Genomic DNA, 25,759 nt, shown 5'->3' on the forward strand with positions numbered 1-25,759 from the left:
CAATCGCATTTCACTGTAACCCTTCACTAATGCAATCATAACTGCGATTTCGCACAGGTCGCAGTTGCTAAAATATGCTAAATACTGCCAAAGCACAGCCGGCATAAAGACGCCCAGTGCTCCCTTCTCATATGCGTCCAACGTCGCACTCCTGCTTAAATACCTGTACTATAAGACGCACATTGGCCAGACACGCAGCATGTACAGCAGGTGTGACCATCCGCAAACACTGCAGCCCCCCTCGCACGCAGAGGTCTCACGCTGCGAAAGCCATCGCAGTAGCTAATTTATGCACGCCCATGGAACGGCTTTTAAGCGGTCAGACACGTCTGCGACGCTGAGCCCGACACTCACTTTACCAATGAATCCTCGGTGCGAACGTTACCGCAAAACAGGCATGACGCCAGCGCAGTGCGACTTACGCACATGTGCAACGGCTAACCATCTCTCGTTCAGCGAAAATATCGCCATGGCGTCTGCTGCCGATATAGTCCCTGAGTTGGGCATTTTTGGATAACTCCCTGAGCGCTCCTGAGCTCTGATTGCTGCGCTGTGTCGATGTAGATGGTAAAAACAACAGAGAATGGAGGAGAAAAAAAAAGAAAAAAAGAGAAGTCACACTGACTTTATTTAAAGCTTCTGTTGCCAGAGCAATTACCCTGAGTACAGCAGCAGTAGCAGCAGCAGTTCCTGGTTAGATGGTACTGCAGAGCTCTCTCACATTCCTCTGCTCAGGGCACAGATAAGGAAGTGTTGAGTAACCATCAGGGGTGTGTGCAGGCTGTGAGGAGGGGGACAGGCAGCCATTCAGCTGCACATTGCAGAGGAGGAGCTGGGAGCTGCTGCTCACCTGCCCGCTGCTGCTGCTGCTGCATTCCACCTCCGCCACAGCGGCACAGAGCACACAGCACAGGACAGAGCCACAGGTAGGAGCCTCCTGTGCGTTGTGACACCCTGCCTGCACCCTATCACTGACCTCCAGGACTTCTCTCCTCTTCCCCCCCATGGGTGCAAGCTGTAAGTACAGTTCCATGATTTACCTGCATTGACTTTGATGGTCAGGTAGAACAATATGAGGAAGTGTTTATTTTTGTGTGTGTGTCAGGCTCATATACCTTTACAGTGTAGCAGGTGGTAGAGGTGTCTGTCTATGCATAGAGGTTACTTTGTGTCACTGTGTGTCCGGGGTGCAGGGGAATAGTGTCAGGGATCTTTGCACCTTGCTGAATGGGTCTTGTGGGGTTAATAGGGGCTACTGTATATTTGTGTACTTGGAGGGAACCTGGGCTTTGTGTTTTCCATGTCAGTCCTGGCAGGATGTATTAGTGCTGATGTATTACCCAGATGGGTGCACTGCCCATACATCCCCTATATACTCCTCTACCCCTGTGATACTGGGAGAGGGGACTAACTAGTACCCCAGGGACCAATGTACCTGAGAAAGGAATGGGGGGGGGGTGTGGGAGTTCTCAGGCTGAGCAGGTGACACCGGCACAAAGCAAAGTTCAACCTGCAACCGAACAGCTTACACTCCATGTGCGCCCACCCAGTTCTACTGTATATGTACATTGTGAATGATCCGTGTGCATACAGTAAATGGTGTCACATACACAGTGTAGTAGGGGAAGTAAAAGTGCAAGAATTGTACCAGTAATGCGGAAGAGAGTATTTGTTAACTCCTTCCTGGCTGCATTGCATGGGGTCACAACAGATCCCAGTGTTATGCAGGGTGCAGACAGCAAAGTCTTCTGTTGATGATCAGGGAATTATTAGTAATTAGGCTTTTATAAAGACAGTGCATATACATGTTATCCATAATACATTGACAGGGACTCTCCTTCCCAGGTGAGCTTACAGTCCAGTTCTGGTGCTTTGGATGAGATGTGACTTGTAGTCCACCAGGGTCTCCAGCACCCGAACCCAACAACTGTAGCAAGTCTCACACGGTGTCAGTGTAATGGTTTTACTGTAGAGGTTACCCACAGTCACACTTGCCCTAAAGTAGTATCCTAATTAAGTGTGCTGTGACAGTGTCCTAATATGGAATATCTGGCACACTTCTGTATATACAATAACTAGCTGGGAGCTATCGCTGGGTTATAGCGCTTTGTCCTTGGAAAATATTGCCCATGGCATAGTCCCTGTCTTTCACTTCTGACCGACTGCCCAGTAGAACGTTGGTCTGTATTGTAGATGATACTCCCCATTACCGTTATTAATCTCCCGGCTTCATATATTCACATTTATTGCAATTGAGCACTGAAAATGCAAAAATAAAGTGGCATTACAGTGAAGGATAGCAAACATGGATGATGCGGATGGTAGTGCCCAAAGTCCTGCCAAGTGGGCGCAGCAGCGCGCAACGTGAGATGATGCCAGGGCTAAGGAACAAATCATCTCTGCTAATCATTTCATAAAGTTGACCAGTCTGCCAGACAAACCGCATACATGCATCATATTATCCTACAGTAACTGTTCTATTTGTGTTCTTAGCTGCTGGAAGCATCCTTCTGTCCTCCCCAGGTTAGTGTTGTCGCTGCTGTGTGAAGTGTTGCAGGCCTCTCTGCCAGGAAAGGGTTAAGTAATGGTTTCTGCCGTGGATTGAGGTTGCGCTGTATAATGAGATGAGCACAGTCATATTATCTGTTGTACTGTTGGTTTCGAGTTTTCTTTATTATTTAAAAAAAAAAAAAACATTTCCTGACTGACTAAAACGTCTGTTCTGAAAGCGAGATAAATATATATTCTGGTTACACCAGACCAGAGGGCGAGCGTTACCCCCAACAGCTTGTTAGGCTCCTAGCAGTGAAATAAGCTAATTACCACATTCAGTGCTATCATAGGTAGGTGCGATACAGGTGCGATGGATAGCACTTCTCATAAAGGCGAGTACACATAAATATACATACATTATATATTATATGCTGCAGTATTTTATGCTGTGTTATGCGGTATTTTGCTACGTCTAATATACTGTGATGCACAAAGAGCTCAGGAAAAACCGTGTCTGCTACACTTATACTGAGGGGAGATGTACTAAGCTCTGGAAAGTGATAAATTAGAAAGTGATTAACTACCAGCCACTCAGCTCCTAACTGTCATGTCACAATCTGTGTTTGAAAAATGACAGTTAGGAGCTGAGTGGTTGGTACTTTATCACTGTCCAATTTATCACTTTCCAGAGCTTAGTACATCTGCCCCGATGTCACATGTCCCAGAACCCACAAGATTTAGGATACCCCAGCCAGCACTGAAATGAGTGTGGGGGGGAAACGAGGGACCATAATGCACGACCATATAGCATGTTTACTACATGTGCTATATTTGTCTTTTAATAATGTTTTACAGCCTTATTCTGAGATGCTCCAGAGTTTTTTTTTTTTTTGACGAACTTAGAAATAAATAACTCCATAAGTAATTAATAAAATGATGATGTAACTAATGACAGATCTATACTTGTTACCATAGTCGCACATTTTGGCCTAACTGTAAATTTACCTTATCATTCATTTTTAGTTTTAAGTGGATTTGGGGCCTGATTGAGAGCCGAACGCTCTGACCAGAGCGCTCGCTCTGAATCAGGGCCCTCCTCCATGAAAATGGAGCGGCCTCCTGGCCGCTCGCATAGCTGTGGGTGACCACCCACAGCATATGCGAGCGTCCATGATGATGGTCGCGATGGTCTTGACCATCGCGACCATCGGGCTTGCGACGGAGACCCTGCGGTAGGGTCTCGCTGCCGCAAGCCCTGGAGTGATTTTGGCTCTATCAGAGCCAAAATCACTCCCACTGACATCACTAGTGATGTCAGTGGGGCCGGACCCAGACGGTAGGCGTTCCCTTCGTCTGGCAGGCACGCCCCCAGCACGCCCACCAAAGGGGGGCGTGCTGTCAATCAACATCGACAGCACGCCCCCTTTGGTGCGAGACCCGGAGCAATGGAGAGCCCGTCGCTCGCCGGGTCTCGCGCATGCACACGGCGGAGCTCCCTCCATCATGCGCATGCGCAGTGGGGGAACATCGACCCACTTGGGAGCGTCCTGCGCTCGCGAGCGGGTCTGAATGACCCCCTTGGTCCCTTTAGGCTGCACAGCTACTTGCCACCTAAATCTTGATTCCATCCAGGATTCCCTGGGGCCGAGGGGGCAACTCCAAGCAGCCATTCTACCCTGGAGCAATGGATACCTTCTCACAGGCCTCTGTTGATGGTGGCTTCTGATTGGCCCGTCCGCTCCCCCCCTCCCCCTCCCTCAGTGCTGGCATTTCTAAAGTGGATAGTGATACTAGTTGTAGGATAGCACCACTTATGGGGTAGGTATTAGTGTAGGTTTAATGGAGCATACACACGGTCAGATGTGTCATATGTGTCAGATTTGACCAACGATTTGAACTACAAACGATTTTTGACTGCATTAAAATGAATGGAATCGTCCAAATCTGACTGCTAACACATCAGATGTCAGATATCGTTATCTGACCATCGGGAACGCGCATCGTTCATCGTTCAGTCATGTCAGATATGTCAGATTTTCCTTCAGATATGAACTATTGAACGATTTTTTAAATCATTATCGTTCAGATCTGAAGAAAAATCTGACCGTGTGTATGCACCACAGCATTGCACCGTTTGTATCCCATTGGACACCATAGTGGGATAGGGGTTAGCTTTACTGACTCGTGGTACTGGGATCTTGAGCAAGGTGTTAGGAACTGTGGGCCTGTTTCAGACCCGGACGCTATTTGCGGACGGTCGTTCAAAAAAAGGGTCCGGCTATTTAAATTGTGCGCTCGCTCATTGCGGTTTGTTGACGCCTCTATGTCTGAGCCAGCGAACGAAAAATGCGCTCGCTATTTTGTAAAGACGCCCCTTTGCCGTTCGTATCACACGTCATCTCCGTTATTTATTTGATTAATCGGGTACATCGAAAGGCATCTGAACTGCTCGCAGTGCTTGTGGTAGGTTTGTCCTACCGCAATCACTGCGAGCAGTTCAGGCTAAAAGACAACCAAGTGACGTGGTCGATGACGCTCCTTTACTAATCATGCACTCCCATTAAATGCCCTTTTTACCGTTTGGCACGCCTGTGTTCGGATCTCCACTCCCCCATTTTCAAGCACCTTCCCCTGTTACCACCCACAAACGGTACATTCTGTCAATCAAATTAGCAGCCTCTCGCTGTTTTGCGAGAGCTCGATTTCCGACCGCAATGACTGTTTTGCGCATGCGCATTATGACCCATACGCATGCGCAGTTGTGCGAACATCGCTCAGAGCGAACGAGCGGCCGCTTACGAGTGGCTGTGAATCAGGCCCTGTATACTATAAGCTGTAGTAGGTAGGAGACTGGTGTGAATATAAACTATTCTCTTCACAGTGCTGCGTAGTTGGTGGCACTGTATAAATAAGTGATAGCAGTAATAATTGCATGAATGTAGTTGGCAGGTTGTATTCAGCTCTTCTGGCCTTCCAGTGTCCTGAGTTCACTTTCATATGTTTTAAAAAAGTAATTTCCAAGTCCTGAGCCGGTTGTACTGTATGTCAGAACACGACGTGTGAACCGCGGTCTTCTGCCATAAAGCACTGCGGAGTGACGTTGCTACTGAATGTGGTAAGAGGGCACTTAATTTGCATTTTGAATGAGCTTTTTCAGTAAGTCAGATTTTCCATTGCCCAGGGATGAATATAAATGGATATAGCTGGATCTATCATACAGGAAAAAAAAGGGATATATTCATGCACTCGGTCAGCATTGAGAATCAGGGACATTACCATAGACATGTAATTGGGAGCTGAAGTGTCCCTGGAAATGAAGCGCAGAATGGGACTAAGAGCCTGGAAAATCTCTCAATGCCGCAAATCATATGCGTGATCTGTGAGGCTGATCTAATCACTCCGGAGCCTCCCGGTCATTCTTCTGGGAGAATAGGCCAGTGTGAGCGACTGCTGGCCCTTTTATGTTTTTGCAGTTTTTGGGGTCTTAATCCACCACTTACTTGAACCGTGGCCAGCTATAGCAGCTGGTATCTGAGTAATGAGGAGGCCCCTCACTACCTCTAATCTTCCCGGCCCCACCTGTGCTGCTGCAAGACCCTGCTCCCCTCTAGGGCGAAGCAATTGTGACAAAGATCAGACAGCCCGACGGCCGAACTGAGCACTTATATTGGACTGATGTGTAATGTTGCTGCCGCACAGGGTCATGGGCTCGATTCCGACCAGGGACCTATCCGTGTAGAGTTTGTATGTTCCGCAGTGTTACTGGTTTCGCCAACACTTCATACACATATTGAAAAAATTGGATTCTGACAAGACAATTTACCCTAGTGTGTGTATATGTGTGTGTATATGTGTGTATATGTGCACCTGTGGTACAGCAAATATATTGTAAGCTCCACTGGGGCAAGGACTGGCCTGAATGGGCAAATATTCTCTGTAAAGTGCTTCGGAATATGTGTGCGGGATATAAATAACTAGTAATAAATACATTTAAAAAATGATTATATTAACCCTTGTTGGAGATATTGGCCGTTGGTCTCTTCTTCCCACAAAATGACTCTAATAAATATGCCCCTAAATGTTCTCTGCAAAGAGCTCAGTAATACGTAGGCGCTATATATAAATCTTTTTTTTTTTTTTTTAAATGTGTCTATTATAATATTAAATAAGAATCTTAGCACATGCATACAGACATCTGTATAAAGCACATTGCTCAAAAAGTTGTGTATAAGCTAACACTTCCCATGAGAGTATCAGTTTTTTTTTTTTTTTAACATAAATCACTCTGACCGGCTATAAGAATCTCAGTATTTGCCAATTTTCCTTGGTTTGTTTCTCCAGCCTGCTGGTATTTATTTATTTATTTATTTATTTTTCTTTAAATGTTTCTTTTTGATTTTACAAACAATTTAATTATACATATGATAACATTTAGATATGGATACAATAGTACATTTGTTGTGATACAAATTATATGAATCTTAATATATATTTGTTGTTATACATAATATATAAACTATATATAAATCTGAATGAGGTCATCACGCATCACCACAAATTAACGGTGAGGTGCATGTACGCGCCGCAGCAAGCGGAGAGAAGACGACCAGGAAAAGGAATGCGGTGGGGGGAGGTGTAAGGGAACGCGGGGGAGGTATAACAGTACAGGAGGGGACGGGAAGAGCGGAGCTGCTGAGGGGGCGGAGCAGCTGAGGCGACCCGCCAAATGCTGGGTCCATTTATATACTAGTACTTTAATAAAATTATAAAATGTGTGACCAACTTAAGGCTGTAGAAGGCTATGACTGCTCACCGGCTATGAGCGAGTACTAAACCCCTCCATTTGAGCGGTGAAGCGTGGTCTGATCACAGAGATAGGTAAACAGGCGCCCTAGATAGTCGTTGCGTCACGAGAACTTTCTGTTCTGTTATAGACATAAAATATAAAATCTCTTTATAATGCACCACGTGTATAGTTATACAGTTCAAACATTCCATGCGGTACAATGTGTTTTGTATTACTGGGTAGTTTACGCGGAGTTCCGGGTTACGGCCGAGATGTGACATTGTTGTGTTGTTGTAGTGTTGGAGCCGCAGCTACAGTACGGCGATGGGGCTGCAGGAATGTCATCGGGGCGTGTGCTCAGCTTCCTGGCTGTTATAGCCGGCTATCAGGCAAGAATGCATAGCCCCAGGGTGCTCCTGTCATGTTGTATAGACACAGAGCAGAGGCATGGAAAGGGTTAAACCATGCATTGTACATACATCCTGTATAGTCCCACAGACCCAGACATTACCATCCTGCCAGGCTGTGGGGATGTACCTCTCACCATCATATCTGCTTATTGCTGCTTGGGAGAACTCTAACCAGTAACCACACACATGAGGAACTGTTCTACTATAGTTTCATGGCGTTTAAATTCCACCAAGATTTCTGGATCCGGGTTCATCTGTGATACAGACATCTGTTTCCGTCCTGTTAGATCTTATCCGCGCCCAGCACTGAGCAGGGGCTCCTTTGGTGCAGGGTTTGGAGTCTTTCGAACTAATCGCAGCCTACAGCGATTCCACAGCAATCGCATGAAATCCTTCCTACTTGGAGAAAGTATTCACATGCTCAGAGCTACTTCGCTAACAGCAGCTAACTGGCTAGGATAGGGCTATGAAATCAAAAAAGTGAAACGTCACACGCTGCTGGCAGGAAAATTCGCTTACGTTGCGCATACGCACTGTCCAGGCAGCTGGGGAGGCGCACGAATAAGTAACTGTACCCTGTATGCTACAGCGGCGGATGATGGTGTTAGCTCTCAGGGCCAAGTTTTAATTTGCCCCGGAGCGCGCTCCTCATTGAGAATTATGTGGCTGCCATCTCCGGCGTTCATTTGATAATGCAGGAGATTTGGGGGTCTATTTACTAAGCAGTGTTAGGAGATAAAGTGAACGTTGATAAAGTGCCAGCCAATCAGCTCCTGTAATTTTTCAAACACAGCCTGTGAGATGGCAGTTAGGAGCTGATTGGCTGGTACCTTATCTCATTTCACTTTGGGGGTCATTCAGACCCGGTCGTTAGCGCCGATGCACTCGGACCGGGTCGATGGCCCCCCACAGAGCATGCGCACGACGGCGCCGTCGTGCGCATGCGTGAGATCCGCTACGACCGACAGCGCCGGTCGTAGCGGGTCTCGATCCAAAGGGGGTGAGCTGTCGATGTTGATTGACAGCTCGCCCCGTTTGGAAGGCGGGCCGGGGGTGGCAGCCCAAACGGAGGCGTTCCCATGGGAACGCCTACCATTTGGGGGCGGCCCCACTGTCATCACTAGTGATGTCAGTGGAGAGCTTCCAGCTCAGACAGAGCCAGAAGCTCTCCGGGGCTTACGACAAGGGAGACCCTACTCTAGGGTCTCGTCATAAGCCCCGATGGTCGTGATGGTCTCTGACCATCGCGACCATCACCGGAGCGGTCGTTAGAGCTGTGGGTATTAACCCACAGCCTAACGACCGCAACAGAGGCGGGCGGTCAGGATGCAAGCGGCCGCCCAGTTTCTGTTACTAGATAAAATCTCCCCATTCTGCCCACTCTACTAGGAAGTGGGCGTGATGTGGGAGACATGCCTACTCTTCTGACGGTGCGAGGGGGTTACCTGAAAAATCGGGAGCCTCCCGCAATTCCCAGGAGAGAAGGCATGTATGCCCTTAGGCCTCTCACCCACTATTTTGTTTGACATGCGGCAGAAACAAACGCTTTCATAGGGGTGGTCAGTGGGGGACACTCCACCTCTAGAACATGCAGTAGACATAGAGGGGGCGGATGAGACAGAGGTAGAGACCCAGATTTGGGGACATCTGCAGGGTTAAGGCCGGTACACACTAGACAATGTCTAGTGTGTACCGACCTCATAAGCGACAGACCCGGCGGGGGGGCAGATGCCGGCAGCGATGGCGCGACAAAGGGGGAGTAATGGGATCCATGCTGCATTTGGCAGCATGGCAACGCTATCGACATCCTCAGATCTTACTGCATGTACAAAAGATCTGAGGATGCGACGGACGACCGTCGGGAGCGCGCATCGGCATCGCGACTGTGGGTACACACTACACGATTTCAACGATTTGTCATTCAGATTGCATCAGAATCGGCCAAATCCTTAAAAATATAATTTAGTCACTTGTGTACCCAGCTCTAGGTTTAGGCGCTGTACAGTTACATAAATGCGTGCACTGACATGTCTCCCCCTCATTCATCTCCTAGCATCATGGTGACTAAATTTGGCAGCCAACCATAAACCTACCCTGGAATCTGCCCCTATTATTGAAGGTTGGGAGGCCAGGAACATGTGGGCTAGTGCTCAGATTATGCTGATGGGAATGCATCGGACACAACTCGCTTTCACTTCTCAGTGTATCTCACAGATTCTGCAGTCTATGAAATTCAGAGATTGCGACACTTCCAGGATGATTTTCCGCGGCTGTGGGGAATCCGGCATGTTGCCACACTGGCGTTTCTTAGGTCTGGTTACCACACAGAGGAGTTTATGCCAATGACAACTGCAAGCTTTCACTGATCAGAAGTTACCTTTTACTTCCACATACAGGGGGTCATTCAGACCCACTCGCGAGCGGCAGTACACTCGCAAGTGGGTCGATGTTCCCCACTGCGCATGTGCACGACGGAGGGAGCTCCGTCGTGCGCATGCGCGAGACCCGGCGAGCAAAGGACTTTCCATCGCTCCGGGTCTCGCACCAAAGGGGGCGTGCTGTCGATGTTGATTGACAGCACGCCCCCTTTGGTGGGTGTGCCGGGGGCGTGCCTGCCAGACGGAAGCGTTCCCATGGGAACGCCTACCGTCTGAAGCCGGCCCCACTGACATCACTAGTGATGTCAGTGGGAGTGATTTTGGCTCTGATAGAGCCAAAATCACTCCTGGGCTTGTGGTTGAGAAACCCGACCACAGGGTTTCACTCGCAAGTCCGATGGTCGCGATGGTCAAGACCATCGCGACCATCTTGTTGGACGCTCGTATATGCTGTGGGTGGTGACCCACAGCTATACGAGTGTCCAGGAGGACGCTCCATTTTAATGGAGGAGGGCCCTGATTCAGAGCCAGCGCTCTGGTCAGAGCGTCCGGCTCTGAATCAGGGCCACAGTACAGTACGTTACCACTTATAATGCTCACTTGTAGCACTACAGAAGCCTGCAGGATTTTGCCATGTGCATGCTGGCACCTGTAGTGCCACAAGTTTGCACAATAAATGATGCCCACGTAGGACCTGATTCTGAGTCTCACACAAGTGGAGGCATCTGGTGATACTGAGCGAAATGTTCTGCACCATCGTTGCCACCATGATGGAGCCTACGCCCACAGCCGGCTCTCTCTGTCCATAAAATAGGCGCCAACTGGGCTGCTACCTTGCGAATGCGAGAGATTTGTTTAATGGTAATGATAGGGACATGTAGCCATACTATTACGATGTGTGTGTATGACGAAGGGATGCCTAGTGATCTTTCCAGGTCCGACGTGGGGCAGACTGTAAAAAGGGCACTAGCATGCGCACCCGAATAAAAGGGGTGTGGTCACGAGAAAAGGTATGTATCCTTAAGACACGCCCCCATTTCATCATTCTTGGGGGCGTGTCCATAACTTACCGACAAGCTGGGCTACCCCCAAGTTCATCACTCGCTGTGAAAAGAAGCCGTGTGCATGCGCACGGCATCTGTTCACTGGCAGTGAGCGCTGCACGGCAACTTCTCTCCCCCGTGGGACACCGTGGCCTGTGGGTGGGGCAGAACCTGGTAGGCTGTTTCAGCCAGTTGCCGCCTCCCGCTTCCCGCCCACTTACTGGTGAAGTGGACAGAATGGGGAGAATATTACAAGGAATCTGCTGTCCGTGAGGAGGGGGTGGGGCCTAATTTCATTTGGTCCCTCCTCTATTCAAATATGCTCAATTTGCGGCATTTGGCATTGGCCTAATGATGCGAATAGTCTATCCCCGCCCCGATCACCGCCTACTTGCTTCTCCGGTCAGTTTGGTGCTTTTGGTCGATAAACTTACTGCTGTTTGCTAAATACTGAACTGCCTACTCTCCCGGAACCTGCGGGAGGCTCCCGATTTTTCCGGTAGCCCCCCTGCACACCCGGAAGAGTAGGCACTTATCCCGCATCCTGCCCACTTCTTAGTGAAGTGGGCAGGAATAGGGAGAATCTTACAGGCAATCCTTTGTCCGCGTGTAGGGGACACGGCCTAATGACGCAATTATATGATAATCATTTCATTTGTTCCTGCCCCTATTTAAATATGCTGAATTTTCCCGCAAGGGGTGGGGCCTAATTACACAAATGCTCTGGCCCGCCCCCATCACTGCCCACTTAAAAGTCCTCTCCAGCCCTCTCCCGGAGAGGTAAAAGCATATATCGTCAAGTATGTACTGAACGGATGTCATAACTCTCTAGAAGTGACATCACTGACACTGGTGGGAGGGGTCAGAGGTCATATCAACTCAACTGTCATTAATTGCCAACGTAATGACATCATTTTTATCACTCTTCAGCTTTAGATATATATATTTATTATGCCTACTGTCTGGCATTTCATAGTTTGTGGCACTTGACCTTTTACTTTATGTAGTTGTCTATTGTGGTTGTGTCCACGTAACTTGATGTGGTTACTCTGTGAGTCGCTGCGTATCTCTATTGGCATTAAACACATAAAAACGCAGATCGTGGGAGATTGGACACCAGCTCTTGAGGGGAAAAAAATCACAAACAAATAATCTAATTCTTCTTTTATTTCACTTGTGTGTGCAGCAGAGTGATAAAATGCTGCAAATATCAGCTGCACTTTGATGCAGGAATAAAGTAAGGTTGTGCGACTGTAGCGCTGATTTCCGAGTGACTGCCATTACACGTATGGAGGCGCTTATCGCAAGCGGTGACATTTTGGTTCTAAGTGACGATATGTCCTTCATAAAAATGCTATTTCTATATTACAAGTTACGCTTTTCTAAAGTTCCATAAAGTTATAAGTTAATCAATGCCAGCCAATCGGCTCCTAACTGTCATTTTCCAAACACAGCCTGTAACATGACAGTTAGGAGCTGATTGGTTGGTACTTTATTTCCGTCGACTGTATGATTTGATCTTTCTCCATGGTTTAGTACATAGACCCCTTTGAATGGCATATGACATTCAGAAAGCAGGAATTATACAGTGTACTTGTCCAATAATGACAAATAGGGACATTTCCACAGGAAAATAATTCTGCAGACAAATCTTTAAAACGTTATTATTTCTCTGATAACGCCACTTAAGGCCAGTACACCTTGTTAGTGACGGGTCCCGGTGGGGTGCCGGCATCAGCAAGTGTATACATACTTAACGATGGCGGCATCAACGAAGCGATGGCGGGGGCCATGCTGCCGATTGCTAATGATGTCGCCAGTCAGACCTGCATATACGCGGGAGCGCGCATCATCAGCGACGTAGTGGGTACACACTGGCCGATGTGCCCGATATGTCGCTCCGATCCGCCGGATCGGACGACCTATCGCTTAGTGTGTACCCAGCATTACAAAGAAATGAATACGAAGTTACACAAAACAGCCAGCGCCGCTAATTTTTCATGTGATCACTAAACTGTTACGTTTTAGCAGATATGATGCTGACGGATTTCTCGTAAGCTTCAATGTGCGTTCCTGGCGGTGACAAAATGGTCTGTTCGCTGGCGTTTCAGTGTAAGCCGCTGCGTGCACAGCCTCAGGTATAAGACCCCATAGTCAGACAGAGACGCTGCACCTGCAATAGGGCTGGTGGCTTATAAGTACGCGACATTCGGTATTACTAGGCATCGCAGTCCGCACGGATGTACACAAGGGAAGGCGTTGTAGCAGCATATGCATAAAGTCGCGGACGGATGACCGCCTACAGACGCTGCTGCGTGTGCTTCTGCGTGCGAATCAGAATCACGCACTAATGATGGCTACACACTGAGATGACTGATCAGTTCTGACCGATCCGCTGTCGGAGTCGGCCGAAACTATGCACACTTACCAATCGGCCGCTTGATATGTCTGGGCTGACATCACAACTGGACATGCATTTATATTTGCCCGTCCAGTTGTGATGTCAGTGTCTGTCGGGCCCCGCAGCCAGTGTACAGGCGGCTGGCGGGTAGCCCGTATTCACATGCAGACGCACCGATATATCCTTTGGCTGTGCTGCAGGCTGACCTGACATGTTTGTGAACAAGGTCATTAGCAGACATATCGGGTGTACAAACGAGCTGATTCACTCGCGATATATTGTTTATCGATGGAAACGAACGATATATATCGACCACTGTGTACCCAGCTTAAGAGTCACAATTTAGCTAAGAGATAAAATCAAGTTTGACAAAATACCTACTGAGTTTAAACATTTACTAAGTAACAAGTTTATTGCTCTAGTCCAACAATTCTGTGTATTTTGGGGATGTACAGATTCGCCCAAGTCCACTGGGCCCCCACAATCCGATTCTCTGGATGTGGCTGAACTCCGAAATAATCATCTCCAATATCCTATGAACAATTGTGACTGCAAATTGTCCGTTTTGCTGCTGTGAAGAATGGGGACAGGGACTGATTCATATACAGGTCTCATTTACTTTAGTTCCACAGACCCCACGGACCGGTAGCTCTGACCCAGAGTCTTATATCTTAGTATAGCTCAATATGTATCCCTGACCCAAAGCCTTATATCTTAGTATAGTTCAATATGTATCTCTGGTCCAAAGCCTTATATCTTAGTATAGTTCAATATGTATCTCTGGTCCAAATCCTTATATCTTAGTATAGTTCAATATGTATCTCTGGTCCAAAGCCTTATATCTTAGTATAGTTCAATATGTATCTCTGGTCCAAAGCCTTATATCTTAGTATAGCTCAATATGTATCTCTTACCCAAATCCTTATATCTTCATATAGCTCAATATGTATCTCTGACCTGAATCCTTATTTCTCAGTATAGCTCAATATGTATCTCTGACCCAAAGCCTTATATCTTAGTATAGCTGAATATGTATCTCTTACCCAAAGCCTTATATCTTAGTATAGCTCAATATGTATCTCTGGTCCAAATCCTTATATCTTAGTATTATTATTATTATTATTATCCTTTATTTATATGGCGCCACAAAGGTTCCGCAGCGCCTTACACAGTACATAAATGAGCACACAAGAAAAACAGTTAATAGTAATAAAAAACAATGCAGGACAAGGACAAGGTTATAAACTCAGCTGCAAAACACAAGCAGCAGGACATGAGCAACCAGGTGGTAGGTGCCATTGTAGGGAGTTAGGAGTAAATTATACTATAAGTAGGGGGAGGAGAAGCACGTGAGGATGAGGGCCCTGCTCGTGAGAGCTTACATTCTAAAGGGGAAGGGCAGACAGACAGGGGCGACACAGAGGGGTAGATAGTGAAGAAGGAGCATGGAGCAGTGGGTTAGGATATGTGCTGCGGAATGTGTGTGTATAAGACGACCTGATGTTATGTAAAAATTAAGTCCTTCATACATCTATCTCTATGATAGAAAATAGATTGTTTGTGTTATTTACATGAGAGATGTACAAAGTAAAGTAGAAGCACTTTAATTTGTGTGTTACATTTTAGCATCTATATACAGCCTGACAAGAAATGCAGCTATTATGGGACTGTCCCGCCATCCTAATACAGTAGTGACTACTTTAGTTCCAGCTGCTGGGTGCTATGCCATGCTCCTGTGAGTGGGTGCATCTCACATGCTAGACCCACTCACAAATGGGTGCAGCCATACATGATGTGGTCCCACAGGATGTTGCAGTACCCGGGCCCAGAATTTCTCTTGGCAGCCCTGGAGGTGACAGACAGAACGAGGAGGGAATGGGGCTTAGTAGTGGGGTAACAAGACCATGGAGGGAGGTGGTTGAGAGTGGAGGTATAGGAGAAGTGGGGGAAAGAAGCAGAGGGTTGGAAGCAGACTGATGAGAGAAAAAAAGGAAGAACAGCAAGTGGAGGAAACAGGAGGGGGAAGAGAGGGACGGATAAAGTAGAGGATTATGTGGACATAGAATATGGGGGTTGTGTGAAGTAAGGGTGTTCATGCTGTGGACAAGGTAATAATTGAGATGTAAACTGGAGTGGAGGCTGTGAGATATAGAGTCAGTGTGATATAGAGACAGTGTAATGTGGAGGCTGTGTGATGTAGAGACAGTGAGATATAGAGTCAGTGTGGATTAAAGTTGTTAAATGTTCAAAAATACATGTAAAGAACAGTGCTGCTAATGTATGAGCGCAGCTCCAAAAGTGATATATAAAGGAGAGGTATGTGAGTCGTGGGTGCAGGAATTCGTTTATAAACAAATGATTAATGTGGATAGATGTGACACAATTGGAAAAGGCAATACAAAATGAATGCGGACAAAATTACAATGTACCCGAGCTGATCCAGTCCAAAGTGTTCTGTTCAACAAAGATCAATCAACAAGAGCAGCACACAGACAGGGGAGCACTTGCAGTGTCCAAGCAGTGAGTGCAGTAAGTAGTTGCCTGGATACAGCAGAAGATGTTGATTTTGTTCATTCACATAAGTATGTTGCTTCTTGTTGTTCAGAAAGTGTTCTGGTTTTGAGTTTCGTTTTCCTCCAGTTTATCTCCAGCGTAACTCCGACTTAGTTATCAAATTGTATTTACACTTATAATCAGAACACTTTAAATCTTAACACAGACTATGGCAGCCTCCGGCTATGCAGCCTGTGGGAGCAGTAATATCTAAAGTTACAAACATGTGTCTCTGTGCTCACTGATTGGGACCCCACCCCAAAAGCTCTAACACACACTAAATTGGGATGCAATAAAGTCTAAGATAAACAATTTGTGAGAAGGGGGAGGCCAACACAGATTCACAATACATTCCTAACTTCCTTTAGATAAATTGCTCTTAGTATAGCAGTAGTTGTAATTTACCCAGTATAAATTTTCAAAACTGTGCTGAGGCAATCACTAAAACAGCATCTGATGGGAGCAGTAGTTGTAATTTACCCAGTATAAATTTTAGTATAGTTCAATATGTATCTCTTGCCCAAAGCCTTATATCTTAGTATAGCTGAATATGTATCTGGTTATCTGGTCCAAATCCTTATGTCTTAGTAAAGCTGAATATGTATCTCTGACCCAAAGCCTTATATCTTAGTATAGCTCAATCCCGCCATGCTTCGCATTCCTACCGATCGCATATGCACTAACATATGCGATCAGTAGCGCAAAGGACAGCTCTTCCTATAAGATGTGCGCTGTGCCGTGGACTTTCGGGTTTATGAGGTGGGAGTCCATCTGCGCATGCGCAGAGTAACGCGGCGGCCGCGTGGCATGCTGGGAGGGATCTGATCGGACTCATAGCAGCGTGATGTAGTAGAAGCCCATAGGCTTCTATAGGGTAATGCCAGCAAAAGCTGGCGTTACCCTCTGCATCGGAGTCCCGGTGGCCAGGTGATGATTATATATACGAAAAATGCGGTAAAACCCTGAAAACGGTATTTACCTCATTTTCCGTTTAGTACATCCCGCCCTATGTATCTCTGGTCCAAAGCCTTATATATTGCGCTATACTAAAATATATCTATCACCGGGAAACCCAGCAATGCGGGGTTACCCCTGTTACTTAAGCCTGGAATTAACGCAGTCACTAGGCAGGGGTGAGTGTAGTGTAAGATTTACCCCTGTATAGGTGTTGGCAGTTTCTGTAGGGTGAAAACAGATGTTTTCAGGGGATACCTGCCAAATGTTAGTATCCCCCACCTCTGACCACATAAGCAGCTCCCATAGGTTTCTATGTGGCCTGCTATATTGTGAGATTTACCCCCGTTAGCTTTTGTAGCATATAGGCGACATATGACATTATTTACTGGCAGAGAGATCCTCCTGATACCACCCTGGTAATAGCTACTCGCGCACGCGCTGTCTGATGACCGCGCAGTAAGCCGCCTGAGGTCCCACAGCACAAAGTAAAGTGATCACTGATGTGACCGCTTTACTTTACACATCGCAGGACGGGTTCCTGTCAGTGCACCAGTTCCTGGATGGGATTTTTAATAAATTCCTGTCTTGCAAAATTTTCTATTACCGCAAATAGCGCCAATAACAAATTCTAATTATCTGATCTTAAAGCTGATAATAAATGGCCCCTTAGAGGTTAGTAAATGATACAAATGTTATTCACTAGAGGGGTGATCTACTACATAGGAACCGTACAAATCAGAGGTGATAATTATGTTAAGAAAAGGAAATACTCGATTTCCGGCTTCTCTGCACTAATGTGCATGGACAATGCCAGGATTCCGGGATGAATCCCAACAAATGTATGTCCTTGATGGTGTTCCTGTTTATTTTATCAAATGGGCATTGCCACTGGTGCGATGGAGCTCTCAATACCTGTTTTACCTGTAATAATAATAATAATAATAATAATAATAATATTTATTTATATAGCACTTTCTCTGAAAGGACACAAAGCACTTTTACTTTCGCAGCTAAAACATTGCAGAAGAGGCAGCTTACAGCGGCAGAATAGAATACATGAAATTCAAATACATGATAGCATGGGCGTGCTATGGGAGTGTCATGGGCGTGCTATGGGAGTGTCATGGGCGTGATATGGGAGTGTCATGGGCGTGCTATGGGAGTGTCATGGGCGTGCTATGGGAGTGTCATGGGCGTGCTATGGGAGTGTCATGGGCGTGATATGGGAGCGTCATGGGCGTGCTATGGGAGTGTCATGCGAGTGTCATGGGCGTGCTATGGGAGTGTCATGGGCGTGCTATGGGAGTGTCATGCGAGTGTCATGGGCGTACTATGGGAGTGTCATGGGCGTGATATGGGAGTGTCATGGGCGTGCTATGGGAGTGTCATGGGCGTGCTATGGGAGTGTCATGGGCGTGCTATGGGAGTGTCATGCGAGTGTCATGGGCGTGCTATGGGAGTGTCATGCGAGCGTCATGGGAGTGTCATGGGCGTGCTATGGGAGTGTCATGGGCGTGCTATGGGAGTGTCATGGGTGTGCTATGGGAGTGTCATGGGTGTGCTATGGGAGTGTCATGGATGTGCTATGGGAGCGTCATGGGCGTGATATGGGAGTGTCATGGGCGTGCTATGGGAGCGTCATGGGCGTGCTATGGGAGTGTCATGCGAGTGTCATGGGTGTGCTATGGGAGTGTAATGGGTGTGCTATGGGAGTGTCATGGGTGTGCTATGGGAGTGACATGGGCATGCTATGGGAGTGTCATGGGCGTTTTATGGGAGTGTCTTGGGCGTGTTATGGGAGTGTCATGGGCGTGTTATGGGAGTGTCATGGGGGTGCTGTGGAAGTGTCATGGGAGCGCTATGGGAGTGTCGTGGGCGTACTACGGGAGTGTCGTGGGCGTGCTACGGGAGTGTCGTGGGCGTGCTACAGGAGTGTCGTGGGCATGCTACTGGAGTGTCAACCGCAAATCCAGAGCAGAGGTTTGTTTGGATCAGAGGAGAGTAGCTGCAGTAGACCCCAGGCTACTGCGATGTTGATGGTGTGACCGATATTGCTTCAATGTTAGTGTGTTTACAATCTCCATCGCAGATGCACAGACCACGCAGCCGGAAAGTGGGCGCCTCACCCCTCGCACACCCCATCGCACCGTCCCGCACAAAGGAAGGCTGAAATTAGTATTTGCATATTCCCACAACCGCGACTGCGAGAATGGTTGCAACCGCGGCTGCATCACCCTCCATCTCTGAATCAGCCCGAGTCATCAGTTCCACTGATTGTTCATCCTACTTACGAAGGTACCCGCAGGACAGCCATCCTGGGCGCACTACATAGCTTTCAGTGGGTGGGATAATGAATAGTTTTTGGAAAGGATTTATATAAGAGGAGAATTGCATTAGAGATGCCCCGTGTCCCCAGGTGGGGAAGGGGCTATTTAGAACCTAATGTTTGCCTCTGAAAATAAATTATTCAACGGAAGTGCTGGCTTGTGCTTGCTGCTGAGATCAAGGCCTCTAACTTGCTATAAACCTTGTTCCACTTTGAAAATAGGGAACTCCTCTAAGTATTGTCCTATATACAGTATTGTCCTATGTACAGTAGTGTCCTATATACAGTATTGTCCTATATACAGTGTTGTCCTATATACAGTATTGTCCTATATACAGTGTTGTCCTATATACAGTATTGTCCTATATACAGTAGTGTCCTATATACAGTGTTGTCCCATATACAGTGTTGTCCTATATACAGTATTGTCCTATGTACAGTAGTGTCCTATATACAGTATTGTCCTATATACAGTGTTGTCCTATATACAGTATTGTCCTATGTAAAGTAGTGTCCTATGTACAGTATTGTCCTATATACAGTATTGTCCTATGTACAGTAGTGTCCTATATACAGTGTTGTCCTATATACAGTATTGTCCTATATACAGTGTTGTCCCATATACAGTATTGTCCTATATACAGTATTGTCCTATATACAGTGTTGTCCTATATACAGTATTGTCCCATATACAGTGTTGTCCCATATACAGTATTGTCCCATATACAGTGTTGTCCTATATACAGTATTGTCCTATATACAGTGTTGTCCTATTTACAGTGTTGTCCTATATACAGTATTGTCCTATATACAGTAGTGTCCTATATACACCTCTTGCAGGTTATTTAAATACCTCACAATGGCCAATAGATTGATGTAATAGAACCCCCCCCCCAAGCACCCTAAACCTAACCCTCCCCCCTAAGTGCCTAACACCGCCCCCCTTCCTCCTCAACCCCGATACTTGCCGTTGGGATGCCGGTGATGGGACTCTGGGCCTGATTCAGAGCCGCTCGTAAGCGGCCGCTCGTTCGCTCTGAGCGATGTTCGCACAACTGCGCATGCGTTTGGGTCGTAATGCGCATGCGCAAAACAGTCATTGCGGTCGGAAATCGTGCGCTCGCAAAACAGCGAGGGGCTGCTAATTTGATTGACAGAATGTACCGTTTGTAGGTGGTAACAGGGGAAGGTGCTTGAAAACGGGAATGTGGAGTTCCGAACGCAGGCGTGCCTAACCGTCAAAAGGGGCGTTTAATGGGAGTGCATAATTAGTAAAGGAGCGTCATCGACCACGTCACTTGGTTGTCTTTTAGCCTGAACTGCTCGCAGTGATAGCAGTAGGAAAAAGCTACCGCAAGCACTGCGAGCAGTTCAGATGCCTTTCGATGTACCTGATTAATCTAATAAATACCGGAGATGACGTAGGATGCGAGCGGCCAGGGGGCGTCTTTACAAAATAGCAAGCGCATTTTTCGTTCGCTCGCTCAGACATAGAGGCATCAACAAACCGCAAAGAGCGAGCGCTCAATTTAAGTAGCCGGACCCTTTTTTGGAACGACCGTCGACAAATAGCGTCCGGCTCTGAATCAGGCCCTCTGACAGACAGTCGGTATTATGACTGCATCCCTGAGTTGCATAACATCACAACAAAAACCGATCAGATCATTCATAAGTGACCCCACAGGGATTTTTATTAGACAGCCTGTATAGGAACTGCCAGATAAACCATTGCATTAAACGTTACTGTTTTGACAGTATGATAATTACTGTAGGTAAACTAAATAGCAGATCAGTGTAACAGGCGCCAGTTTTGTAATGCAAGTAACGTGTTCTCGTTTAGGTAAATAGATTGCACCAGGGGAGCCGAACAATATAATTTGTTATATTGTGCACCATAATGTCAAAGCTCGTGCTAAAAATGGTGCCGTGTGGCAATCACATATGACTAATGCTTCTGCTCCTGCTGAGATCTGTTTATGCAGAAAAATCAAACAACCTGGCAAATCGCTGGAAATGTGGCATCTGAGCTGCAAACTTTACCCAGTCAATTCCCAGCCGCTAATATTTGTTTCTCTTGTTTAGAAAAACACAATTAGGAATGAACCCATACTTGCCTACCCTCCCAATTCGGCCGGGAGCCTCCCGAAAATCAGATGCCGCTCCAGACCGCCCCCCCGGAAAGGCAGGCAAGCCTCCCGGTGGCCTCCAACCCCTCCTCCCCCCGCGATAACCTGAGAAATCCCCGCAGCGGGGTGGGGGCTGGTGAATACCTTCCTGTGGCTGCTGCTGTGTTGTACGGGTGGTCTGCAGACCGCCCGTACACACTTGCCGGTGGACAAATATACCTGCAGACTTATCTGTCTGACATATCTGTCCATCGGCTGTGCAGCACAAACAATGCGATATGTCTGTGATATGTTCACAGACATATCGCGTGTACACAGATATATTGGCCATTCCATTGATTGGCCAGTATAAGTGTGTACCCAGCATAACACTGAGGGCCTGATTCAGACCCGCTCGCTAGGCTGCGATCACACGTAGCCTGTTTGATGTTTGCAATCTGCGCATGTGTACAAGACGCAGTGCACGTGCGCAAACTAGTCCATGCGATCGGGAAGCGTTCACGCCCTGTACACAGACGCCACGGTAGCATGAGTGACACAACGTGCCGTTTGTGGGTGGTGACAGGGGTGGTCGATGGTAATGGGGGTGCGGTGGTGGGAACGCAGACGTGTCTGTGCGTCTGAACGCCGTTTCAGAGCTGTGCATAATTAAGACGCAGCGTCATAGTACACGTCACATGGCTGAATTACACACAGCAGTACTCGCTGTGCTTGCGGTAGGGTATGGTCAGCCACAAGTGCTGCGTATGGGTCCAATGTCAGCCGATGGTACCGATTGTTTAATACACTTCCTGGAGATGACGTGTGTTACTAAGGGAAAGTGGGCGTCTTGTGTCAGGCTGGTGGGCGTCTAAATACACACCGCGATCGCACGGCAAGACATAGTGGGTGTGCTAATGTATTGTTAGCGATTGCGGGATTTGCATACTTTGGCTGCTGACGGCTGCGTGCGAACGCATCCTAGCGTGCGGGTCTGAATCCGGCCTTGAGCTCAGTACCTTTCCGCTGACCAATCACAGGCAGTTCAGATGAAACCATCACATGTGTTGCCAGGGCCAGACATTACTACTGGGGGCATTACTCGGGGGGAGGGGCATTACTACTGGTGCCACTACCACAGGGGGCACAACTACAGGGGTGTTACTACTGAGGGCATTACTATTGGGCACACACAGGGGGCATGACTACTGGGGGCACAACTAGAGGGGTATTACTACTGGGGGTATTTATACAGGGGCATTACTAAATGCCCCTGTATAAAAAAAAAATCATACTTAAGCCCTGCTCCCGCTGCCTTCTGATCCGCTTGGCTGGCGCTGCTCCTCTGCACTATGGGAGAGACACATGACGTCTCTCCCATAGTTCACTGCCTGAGCCGGTAGCCGGAGCTTACGAGTGAACTCTAGTCTCCGGCTCTGGCTGCCGCTGCGGGGAGGGGGCCGGGCGCCCGCTGGTTACAATCTCAGCGGGCGCCTGGTGTCTCCTTGCGGCACCAGGGTTAGGTGTCCGGCGGAGGCGGAACTGGTTCCGTCTCCTCCGGTTCACTTTAACCCCGATGGCTGGGTGTGGGGGCCTTTCAGGTGTGGGGGCCCAGGGACGATCGCCCCTGTCGCCCCCCCTTTAATCTGGCCCTGTCTGCACACATTAACATGTAATGCGGTAACCAAACATGGCTCGTTTCCTGCTCACCTACACAGGGAGTGAGGGAAAACTAGCGATGTTACTGGTCGCATAGCCTGGCCGTCATGGGTATCCCCCCCTTCCCCATAAATTTCATATGGAAGAGATGTATCAAGTCTCGGAGAGAGAGAAAGTGGAGAATTGGCCCAAAGCCACCCATCAGCTTCTCTGTCATTTTATAACCTGTGCTAGATAAATGACAGCTAGAAGCTGATTGGTTGGTATGAGCAACTTCTCTGCTTTATCTCTCTCCAAGGCTTGGTACATCTCCCCCTGTAGTGTTCGGTTCTGTGTTTATCACCAGTGTACATCACTTATTTCTTTCTCTCTCTGGTGAATTTCCAGTCATGTGTGTTCATACCCAGGGGAATGCAATGTTTCAGCTGCCCGCTGGTTGGTACAGAGAGACTGGCACCATTGTTTAGATAAATAATTATATTAAACTTGAATGGAAGCACAGAGATGAGCGTTTGCGCAGCTAGAACCGGTACAGACAGATACGCGCTGTTATTTTATCCACGCAGCCTGAAGGGCTTGTAACAACTGATTGACCCCTGTGTATGGGATGTACCATTGTCTACGGTTCATTGCCAGTGTTCTCTCCACCTAACAATAGGGTCAAATGTAAACTCCAGAGCGACATGCAATCTATTTCCATAGTAGCAGAATATAAGTGCCAGGTTTCACCGATCTAATCGTGTAACATGAATGTCCAACTGTATAACGTCCAGCTCTGTTATACTGTACTGTATCATTTTTCTATGTACTGCACAGTACCACTTCTGACGCAGCGTGTACTGGATGTAATTCTCAGTGTCTGTTCTACTATGTATGTGTAGATAATACACAGTAGCATCTCAATTAAATAGGCATATGGATATAATGAATATATATCATCTGTATTGTATGTAAATGGACATTGTATAAATGCTCTTGTTCTGTATACTGCATTCAGTTCTCAGTATCTGTTCTTGTTCTGTATGCTCGATGTAACTCTCAGTATATGTTCTGGTCCTGTGAGTAGGATAATTACACAGTACCACTTCTCTTGTTCTGTATGCTGGATGTAACTCTTAGTATATGTTCTGGTCCTGTGAGTAGGATAATTACACAGTACCACTTCTCTTGTTCTGTATGCTGGATGTAACTGTCAGTATATGTTCTGGCTCTGTACATAGGATAATTACACAGTACCACTCCTCTTGTTCTGTATGCTGGATGTAACTCTCAGTATGTGTTCTGGTCATGTGGGTAGGATAATTACACAGTACCACTCCTCTTGTTCTGTATGCTGGATGTAACTCTCACTATATGTTCTGGTCCTGTCAGTAGAATAATTGCACAGTACCACTTCTCTTGTTCTGTATGCTGGATGTAACTCTCAGTATCTGTTCTGGCAATGTACGTAGGATAATTACACAGTACCACTTCTCTTGTTCTGTATGCTGGATGTACTCTCAGTACCTTTTCTGGACTTGTGAGTAGGATAATTACACAGTACTACTTCTCTTGTTCTGTATGCTGGATGTAACTCTCAGTATGTGTTCTGGTCATGTGAGTAGGATAATTACACAGTACCACTTCTCTTGTTCTGTATGCTGATGCAACTCTCAGTATATGTTCTGGTCATGTGAGTAGGATAATTACACAGTACTACTTCTCTTGTTCTGTATGCTGGATGTAACTCTCAGTATATGTTCTGGTCCTGTGGGTAGGATAATTACACAGTACCACTTCTCTTGTTCTGTATGCTGGATGCAACTCTCAGTATATGTTCTGGTCCTGTGGGTAGGATAATTACACAGTACCACTTCTCTTGTTCTGTATGCTGGATGTAACTCTCAGTATGTGTTCTGGTCCTGTGGGTAGGATAATTTCACAGTACCACTTCTCTTGTTCTGTATGCTGGATGTAACTCTCAGTATATGTTCTGGTCCTGTGAGTAGGATAATTACACAGTACCACTTCTCTTGTGCTGTATGCTGGATGTAACTCTCAGTATCTATTCTGGTCATGTGAGTAGGATAATTACACAGTACTACTTCTCTTGTTCTGTATGCTGGATGTAACTGTCAGTATATGTTCTGGCTCTGTACATAGGATAATTACACAGTACCACTTCTCTTGTTCTGTATGCTGGATGTAACTCTCAGTATATGTTCTGGTCATGTGAGTAGGATAATTACACAGTACTACTTCTCTTGTTCTGTATGCTGGATGTAACTCTCAGTATATGTTCTGGTCCTGTGAGTAGGATAATTACACTAGGGATGTGCAGGCTCGGTTCTACTCGGTTCCGTTCGGTTCTTTTTACCGAATCTTATTGGCTATCCAAAACTCGTGACAGCTGAAACCCAATAAGATCCGGTAAAAAGAACCGAACGGAACCGAGTAGAACCGAGCCTGCACATCCCTAAATTACACAGTACCACTTCTCTTGTTCTGTATCCTGGATGTAACTCTCAGTATATGTTCTGGTCCTGTGAGTAGGATAATTACACAGTACCACTTCTCTTGTTCTGTATGCTGGATGTAACTCTCAGTATGTGTTCTGGTCATGTGGGTAGGATAATTACACAGTACCACTTCTCTTGTTCTGTATGCTG

The 25,759-nt window shown here is 46.9% G+C and overlaps 1 protein-coding gene across 5 annotated transcripts in view; it reads left to right on the plus strand.

The window, feature by feature from the left end:
- The first annotated feature begins 831 nt into the window (after positions 1–831).
- The window catches only part of PTK2B (protein tyrosine kinase 2 beta), a 277,303-nt gene continuing 252,375 nt past the window's right edge, over positions 832–25,759 (plus strand). For 4 of the 5 annotated variants that reach the window (XM_088447585.1, XM_088447587.1, XM_088447588.1 and 1 more), the window contains exon 1: positions 832–1,017. The gene's annotated coding sequence lies outside the window, so the exon portion shown is untranslated. The remainder of the gene's footprint in view (positions 1,018–25,759) is intronic. The other variant, XM_088447586.1, reaches the window with a different exon arrangement.

Source organism: Taudactylus pleione, unplaced genomic scaffold, assembly GCF_031769625.1.
Source record: "Taudactylus pleione unplaced genomic scaffold, aTauple2 ptg000434l, whole genome shotgun sequence".
Classification (NCBI taxonomy): Eukaryota; Metazoa; Chordata; class Amphibia; order Anura; family Myobatrachidae; genus Taudactylus; species Taudactylus pleione.